At 38.7% G+C, this 8,660-nt stretch overlaps 1 pseudogene; it reads right to left on the bottom strand.

Moving 5' to 3' along the window:
* Positions 1-6,874: 6,874 nt before the first annotated feature.
* LOC147436043 (uncharacterized) lies at positions 6,875-8,071 on the bottom strand (annotated as a pseudogene).
* Positions 8,072-8,660: the final 589 nt, after the last annotated feature.

Below are 8,660 nucleotides of genomic sequence, written 5' to 3' on the forward strand. Positions count from 1 at the left end.
GTCAAAAGATTTTGATAAGAATAGTAGGTGTTTTTTAGAATCTTGAACCAATAGGGACTCTCTAGGAGCTCTCATAGAAGCCATCCATATAGTACTACTATCTTCCCTAGTGTCATAGATACACAAATACTCAAGTGTATATGAATCTCTAGATGAGGAAGACAAATACTTGTAAGATAAGCCTAACAGCAACAACATTGTCTCCATTTGTAATTATTTTTCATGAGGCTGGATTCCTCTATAAATGCAATATAAATATGTTTTTTTGTTAAATGGTGTCGCATTGAGTGAGAGTATTTAATTTAGATTACTGAAGTTTCATACAGATCTGAGAAATATTGTTTACTTTTATGGATATTTTGATTTGCCTGTACGATGATTCAAGTCGCAAGTCTTAATCACTCCACCTTGAAGAAATTCAAGCAATATTTTGATTTCAGTTTAATCATTAATGGTTATTCTTATTAAAGTGGATCATAAACTTTGTCAAGATGTCCTCATTTGGGGATGTTGAATATATATCATTAGCAATGTTTCACAAGAACACTAGGTGGACACAAGGAAGTAAAAATTGGCTCCTTGTTTGGTCGATTTCTAGTGTTTAATGTTTAGTGCACAGGATTTGTGAGGCCGTTGACATGGGGAGTTCACTAAAGTATATGTAACATAGCACATGTGTTCAACAGAAGGGATTTTATATTCTTGTAAAGTTGTAGAAACATGTGTAGATAAGGCCTATAAGGGGTACTTTTAATCCATTCTAGTGAATGCACGTGATATAGGAAAATTTTATATAGTGAATGCTCCGGACCTTTGAACACAAAGAAAGGGGGGGGGGGGGGGGGGGGAGCTCTAATTACATCTGAGTGAAAAGAAGGGGAATTTGTACTGTCATGTTGCATAAAGATTTTCTTTCACTTAATCTAAAAAAAATTTGGTATCTTGGGGTGCAGACAAGGCCATATAATGCAAAAAAAGGGGTGGCCACAAGCGCGCGTAGTGAGCCATCCAAAACTGCTGGATGGGCCATATGTGGGCCCTTGTGGCCACCCTTTTTTTGCATAATTAGGCTATTGCTGCACTCCAGAACCCTGGAAAAGGTGAGATGAATGTAAAATTTAACTTTTCAAGCACATTATGCCTTCCTTCAACTCAACTTACTAGTTCCCTACACCAAAAGGCCAAATCACATTGGACAATATAAAAATCTAGCCTCATGCTACATAAACATCTGGTTTCATCAGCTATTAACATTTTTGCTATCCTAAGGGGCAAACAAAGCTAGAAAATGCAAAAAAAAGGGTGGCCACAAGGGTGCGCAGATGAGCCATCCAAAACTGCTGGATGGGCCATCTGCGCGCCCTTGTGGCCACCCTTTTTTTTGCATAATTAGGCTATTGTTGCACTCCAGGACCTTGGAAAAGGTGAGATGAATGTAAAATTTAACTTTTCAAGCACATTATGCCTTCCTTCAACTCAACTTACTAGTTCTCTACACCAAAAGGCCAAATCACATTGGACAATATAAAAATCTAGTCTCATGCTACATAAACATATGGTTTCATCAGCTATTAACATTTTTGCTATCCTAAGGGGCAAACAAAGCTAGAAAATGCAAAAAAAAGGGTGGCCACAAGGGCGCGCAGATGAGCCATCCAAAACTGCTGGATGGGCCATCTGCGCGCCCTTGTGGCCACCCTTTTTTTTGCATTTTCTAGCTTTGTTTGCCCCTTAGGATGGCAAAAATGTTAATATTTGATTTAAATTTAACTCTTCATGGCCAAAACCACTTAACTTAAAACACATGGATAAACAGAAAAGCCAAATCACTATGGAGACAGTAGACAAAACTCTTAATCATTTTGTCATTGCAAAGTCATCTGAAATGATGTGAGCCTCTACAACTTCTTGAATAGCCTCCAACGCTATTGCTTGCATTTTATACTGATTTCCATAGCTTTGAAGCACCTCCTTCACCGTGTGAGCATATTTTTGATGCATGGCCATGATTCAAGTGTTAAGTTTTTTTTTTTTATAAAATTTTTTATTTTTATAAGTGTTGAACTTTTCGGTTGTTTTCAACAGCTTCTAGATTTCAATCGACTCCGAATCTGTCTGGGCTTGTCTCACATGAATTTGTTCATCTCATCGCGTTCTTCGACCATCATGTGATGAGAAAAAATCATATCTTGCTCGCATTCTCCAAAAATCAATGTGCAAGTTGACAATTTATTTAAAAATGATGTAAAACATACATTTTTTACTTTTTTCTTAATCTACGGGCTCCAACGAGCATTAAAACCATGGAATCTGAAAATACTCAAAGAACCATTGTTTTTTATTGTGTTAAGGACTTCCTACATACAAAACTTTCCCAAAATCTCGCCCTAACACCTTCAAAAGTGGCTTCCAAGGAGTGTACTCGGTCAAAATTTGAAACTGAAGAAAAACAATCAGAATGAACTCCTAGACTGTGTATAAATTTTAGAATAACCAAAATTTCCTTCAAAAAAAAGTTATGCTAAAAATTTGAAAATAGCCCCCCATTGGACTCCCCACAATGATAGAAGTCAAAGGGTTCAAGGAGAGGTATGGTGTCACAAGTGCATGGTGGGAATCTCATCGAGGTTTATTCTGTCAAGATCTCTTGTACTTTATCATGTCTTCTCATGTACAATCTTACAAAAAAAAAAGATACTTTAAATGACTACAAATCTTATTTAACTTATCAAACAATCTAAAATATGGTAGACCAAGAGTGCTCTTATACATCAACAAACAAAAAAGTCCAAACATCTTCTCATTAACTTTGATAAACATACATTCGTGAACAACTTCCAAGGGGTAGTGCTGTCATAGTTCTTACATCCATTCCATGACATGGTATGCTCATGGGGTGACCTATCATATAAAAATATCTCTGGTGGGGGTGCCCTCATGTTAGGAAAGGGTGTGCTGCTGATGAAAAGTTGTTGTATTATCCTACTAGGGATCTCTCCATGTTAGCATAGTGATTTTTGGTGTAGTGGGAGCCACATTGCTTAAGGAGAGCTTTGTGCCACCGTAAAAGCTTCATGTTATGCTAGTTCCTTGAGCCATTCTTGCATTAGGATGAGATTACCCACCTCTAATAAGGATGGATTTGAAGCACCTACCTGCAAGATGTAACAAAGAAGGATGTTTTAGAGGAAAAGTGGTGACACTTGACCTCTCTAACCTGCACCCACTATTTCTTGTAATGCCACTGTTTTGAGCTGAAGAGCTTGACATTCGTGCATCCACGAATGCAAAGAAGCACCTGCACCCATACACAACCAATTGCAATAGCCTAACAAGCCTACTTCTCCCCTCCCAAGATATTGAAGAACCATACACATTCGTCTCACCGACAATATGACGATCTTGGGATGAACTCTGCTCACCCTCACGTGCGGCCTTCGGTGCAAACACTGCGGACAAGCAATATGTACACTTTTGTTGTGCGGAGTACATGGTGGTGGAGTGATACGATTTGTGATGTCCGTGAGCACCATGGCAGTTGTTGCGTGAGGAAGCAAAGAATGAAAAGAAAGAGGGGGGAGGGAGAGGGAGGAACATGGGAGGAGAGAAGGGGGCAGAGGGGGAGAGGGAGAGAGAGGGGAGGAGGAGGAGAGAAGGGGGTAGGGAGGGAGAGGAGAGGAGAGGAACATGGGAGGAGAGAAGGGGGCAGAGGGGGGAGAGGGAGAGAGAGGGGAGGAGGAGGAGAGAAGGGGGTAGGGAGGGAGAGGAGAGGGAGAGAGGAGGAAGGAGGAGGAGAGAACAAAGGTTTTTTTTTTTGGGGGATTTTTTTTGAAAAAGTGGACTTTTAGTGTTTGTAGGTTTAAAAAAATGTCAAAAAATGATTTTTTGATGTGTATATATGTTGGGAGGGAATTTTAAGTCAAAAATAAGTAAAAATAACTTTTTTGAAAAAAAGTCAAATTTTGGCTCTTAGTGACCCACGTTTTTACTGATGTGGTCACACCCCTTTATTCCCTTCACTTTCCAAAAGCTAGAGAGAGAAAGTGACCTCTTAGGTCCACATCCTACATGTGTCTAAAAAAAGGCTAGAAAAGTCTACTCAAAACTAACTTCTTGAATGCCCTTGTCCCCTTAACCCTACACAACATTAGCTTTAATCCCTAAAAATTAGGATTCGTTACAAGGCCCATGCAAGTTTCATATTTCTCCTAATGAAATGCAATGCAAGGTGATGGTTCTCCTTCCTTTGAAGGTGGATATCCCTTTTCTCTCATAGTGAAAGATGGAGAGGTTTTACCACTTGAAGACTCTTCAAGGGCAGTGTCTATCTCCTCACATAAGCACAAGATTAATTCATCTCCATATATGGAAATTTGGGCATACATAGCAATGTATTGTGCTTTGGACGCAAAATTTGGCCTTCAATTACAAGAAATATGGGGATGGGAAGAGAGAGAGAGAGAGAGAGAGAGAGAGAGAGAGAGAGATAGAGTTCTTCAAAGCTCAATAATCTTCTTTGAATGCTTGAAGTTTGCTCTTTGAAGCTCGAGAGAATCTTCTTTGAAGTTTGAAGTCAAAGCGTTTGAAGTTTTATTTGGCTCCTCTTTCAATGCTCAAAATCAAAGAAGATAAGGAATTGCTTTAAAAAGCCAAGGGTCTTTGGAAGATTGAGTTGAGGCCTTGAATAAAAACTTTGAAGCTTTATTGCCTAATTTCCTTAGAGATGCTTGAAGCTCGAGCAAGCACTTGTGAAAAAACCTTTGATCTTCTCATGCTACTCTACTATGCGAGAAGAGATCTAGGCTACAGTGGGAGAGCGGGGATATTTTTTTGCGAGCTTACTTCAATGAGCTTTTATTGGCAATTGGCTTTTTTGTGTGAGCTTTTCTCCACTCTAAACACATGAGAAGGGATGACATGTATGTTCTCCTTTCCATATGAAATCCCTAATTCCTAAAGGAGTGAACTAGGTGCAATCTAGCATTAGGTACTTCACTTTGAGGGCTAACGCTAAAATAAAAATTTGATACATAGAACAAGGACATTTCTCATTGCATAAAAACTACTTCTATTTATTTGTCTATTAAGCTCTACATTTAGTATAATTAGGAGTCCCAACAAAATCCAAGCCAGCCTAATCATATTGCAAATAACAAAAGCCAAAATATAAACAAGAACTCGCCTCATATAAACACAACCCTTGTTTCAAATTCCAAATGCCCCAAGGCAACAATTACCATCCTATATGCAAGGAAATAAGATCAAGGAATAACCCAACATATATAAAAAGTTATAACCAAAAAGATATTAGTTATCCTTCACAAACATAAGCACTAAGACAAAAGCAAGTCCCTTGTAAAGAAAAAGGTCTTTATCCATGCTACATATTTGGTCACAGAGGAACCACCATCATATACATGTAACTTTAAGATTTAGGAATGACTAAATACACACACAAGCAAAATAACTTAATGAAAACCTTCAAAGGTACAAAATCTAAAGTTGCCTCAAAAAAGTGTTTGTTACCAAAATAAAGTAGTTTTTCAATCTAGAAAAGGTAGCTAGAAAGCACATTTTTGTCCTCTCATATCTCATGCAAAATCTGCAAGGCATGCTTTAGCCAGCCCAACATCACATTCTATCCCTAGTAGATAATTCCTCTTTAGCTCTCGAGATGCATGTCCTAGGCCTCCACATCTGGCAAAAATATCCAAAATAGCATCTCCTTCATTCGTGAAAGTCCGCACTAACCATCTGTGTCAAAAGGGAATTTCAAAAAAATATCTTTTACGATAAGAATTTTTTTAAAACCACAACGAATTAATATGATGAGTTCCCATCTCACCTAAAAAACATAGGACACCTTTCTGCACCACCTTGAATATAGTGTCCATGTACCAAAGTGCATGGAAATGGACTCTTCTTTTTGTTCTCTACAATGAAATTTCTTTGAGCTTTGAATAAATTTTTAGCAACCTCTTTACCTGCCTCACGATCAATTAGAGGAAGATTACAATGTTCTCGATAGAACATAGTTAGTGCCAATGTTTCAACCTACAAATACAAAAAAACTTCTCATGTTATCATCTCCATAGTATAAACACATACACGTGGGATAAAGCTACATTTACACAAAAAAGGGTGAAAGCTACAACATAGTTAGTACAAATGTTTCAACCTACAATTACACAAAACCTTCTCATGTAATCATACACATGGATGAAAGCTAATAATTAAGATGTGTGTACTCACTTGTTCTCCATTCTCATATAAATAACTTGATTGCACATGAAGAGACATCGTCCGATGCATCACCAACCCAGCCTTCCTTCCCACCTTGTGTATTTTAGGAAGGTGATCCATAAGGCTCAAACACACAAACCATCCCTCATCAAGCATGAAAAGGTAGCAAAGCTAAGTGTGGCATGTATTGAAATGACGTGTTAATCTTGTGTTATGGGGGACAACCATCCACATCTACATCTACCACTCGTGAGCCCGTAGGAAAATTAGCCCACACGAGATGAGAAACTGTGTTTGAGGGAGAGCTTGTGTGAGCTAATGATGCAACTATCTTCATTAGAAAATTTTCCACACTGTATGGAAAGAACCAAAGAGGTCTTATTATGTAATAAATGCATGAAAAAATCAATGTGACTTGTGAGACTCAAGGTTTCCACCTATGTGACCCCTCGCTAAGAGTGTGGATTTCTACCACCAAAATTTGTGAGGACAAACACTCATTATCTGCCAACAAATTTCAAAAAAGATATAAATTAGTTTTCTAAGAACATGTTTGTAACAATAAATCATTCTTACTTGTAGTCTTTTCTGAACTTTATGCACAATGTCAAGTCGTTGTTTTGTGCGTCTCTCACGCACAAGCTGATGAGGTAGATGTAGCCACTCCGTGTGAGGTGGAGGCTGTTGTAGTAGGTAGCTTTACATTTGGCTCTGGTAAAGCTGGTGGAGAGTTCTCATGAGGTGGAGAATCTCTATGAATTTCAATGTGAGTTGTCTCAATGCTTTCAAACTCTATGAAAGATACAACTGAATGACAAAAGCAAGTAGCGAGATTTAAGAGGCCCTATAGATTTATCTTTGAAAACATATACAAAATTTTGCATGGTTTAAAATGAGAAAATACCTTTCCATAAATGCTCCTCACTTGGAGGCACATGTCCAAGTGGATAGTCTAACCACCAAGGGCATCTCTCAAGTTTCCATTAAGAAACACCTCTCTCCACCCATGCCTTAGGATTTATAGTGTCCTTGGAACTAACATTTGCCCAATCTTTCACAACTTCTCCCTTGTCATCCATGAGACCTTCACCAATGAGTTGATGGATCCACCTAAGTATAAATAACCAATAAACAATCAAATAGTTCTCAAAATATATTTTATATCATTCATTCGCGAATGGTGTTCTAAAGTCAACTTGTGGATTATAATATACCTGTATACAACTCTCTTGGCAGCCTCCTCAACACGAGGTTGCTTTTCTCCCTCCTTTACTTTAGAAAAATCTTTCCACGTTTCATGGAAACTCCACCGTACATGCATTGTTAGTTGCTCTTTCACCCACATTCCAAATCCATCTGCAGGCACATCATCATTAATTGAAAGCCCCTGCACAATAGTCTCAGTCTCATTCCTCCCAATAGAGTTCCTTTATCATGTGCAACAATGTCTTTTTGGAGTCCCCAAACATCTCTATAGTTGCCTCATCCTTCACCTTTCTTGTCATAAGCATATGAAACACCTTCGTCTTCCTCTCTATAAAAACAATATCATAATAAATAGTTGACTCAAAACTTTGAATGAATACAAGATTTTGAGCATTGTACCTATTTTGGCATACCTCTCTACTCGAACACGAGACTTGGCCAGAGTGTATAGATTTTCTTTTGTTAGAGCAACCATACCCTTCTTTGAACAATCATAATGTACACGCCTACAACCACGGCACCCGTTTTTGCATATATCACACTATGTACATTGTAGCATTTGGTCCCACACATCAAAAACATTAAGAGTGAGGTAGATATTTTTATTTCACATTATACACATTTCACGGTGCAATATCCACCCCCTCTAAACCTGCACATCCTCTGGCATGTGCCACACATATTGAGGCGGTCCGGGGCGGGCAACAAGAAGAGTGGCCTCTAAACACCCTCTAAGAAGAGCGGCCTCCCGTGCTGCTCAATTGGGGCTGGGGCAAGCACAATCAGAGACAACAACAACCCACAGCCAAAAACCAAACAAAAAAAGGGGCACCACCTAGTTGTAGATGTGAACTAGGATGCACGTGATATCTCCTTGTACTCAAATGCACAAAGAGAGGGGAATGCAAGATAGCCACACACACCAAACACAAACATTCACCATGCCAGAGAGAGGTAAAGAGCACAAATCAACTTGAGCAACTCAGTCTTAGCCTTAAAGACTAGATACACACAAAGATTGATGAGAAATAGAGAGACAACACAAAACTTGACCTTGTTGCCAATACACAAATTGTCTCAGGGTCATGGGAGCCCTCTCACCGAGCACCCTCTTACAATTCACCTTTTAGGCAAACAATTCAACAAGTCCTTAAACCACTAAGCATGAAATGGCACAACAAACTTCAAGGACAATATACCTTCAACCACCT

The sequence above is a fragment of the Adiantum capillus-veneris genome, chromosome 18 (assembly GCF_014529385.1).
Source record: "Adiantum capillus-veneris isolate H3 chromosome 18, ASM1452938v2, whole genome shotgun sequence".
NCBI lineage: Eukaryota > Viridiplantae > Streptophyta > Polypodiopsida > Polypodiales > Pteridaceae > Adiantum > Adiantum capillus-veneris.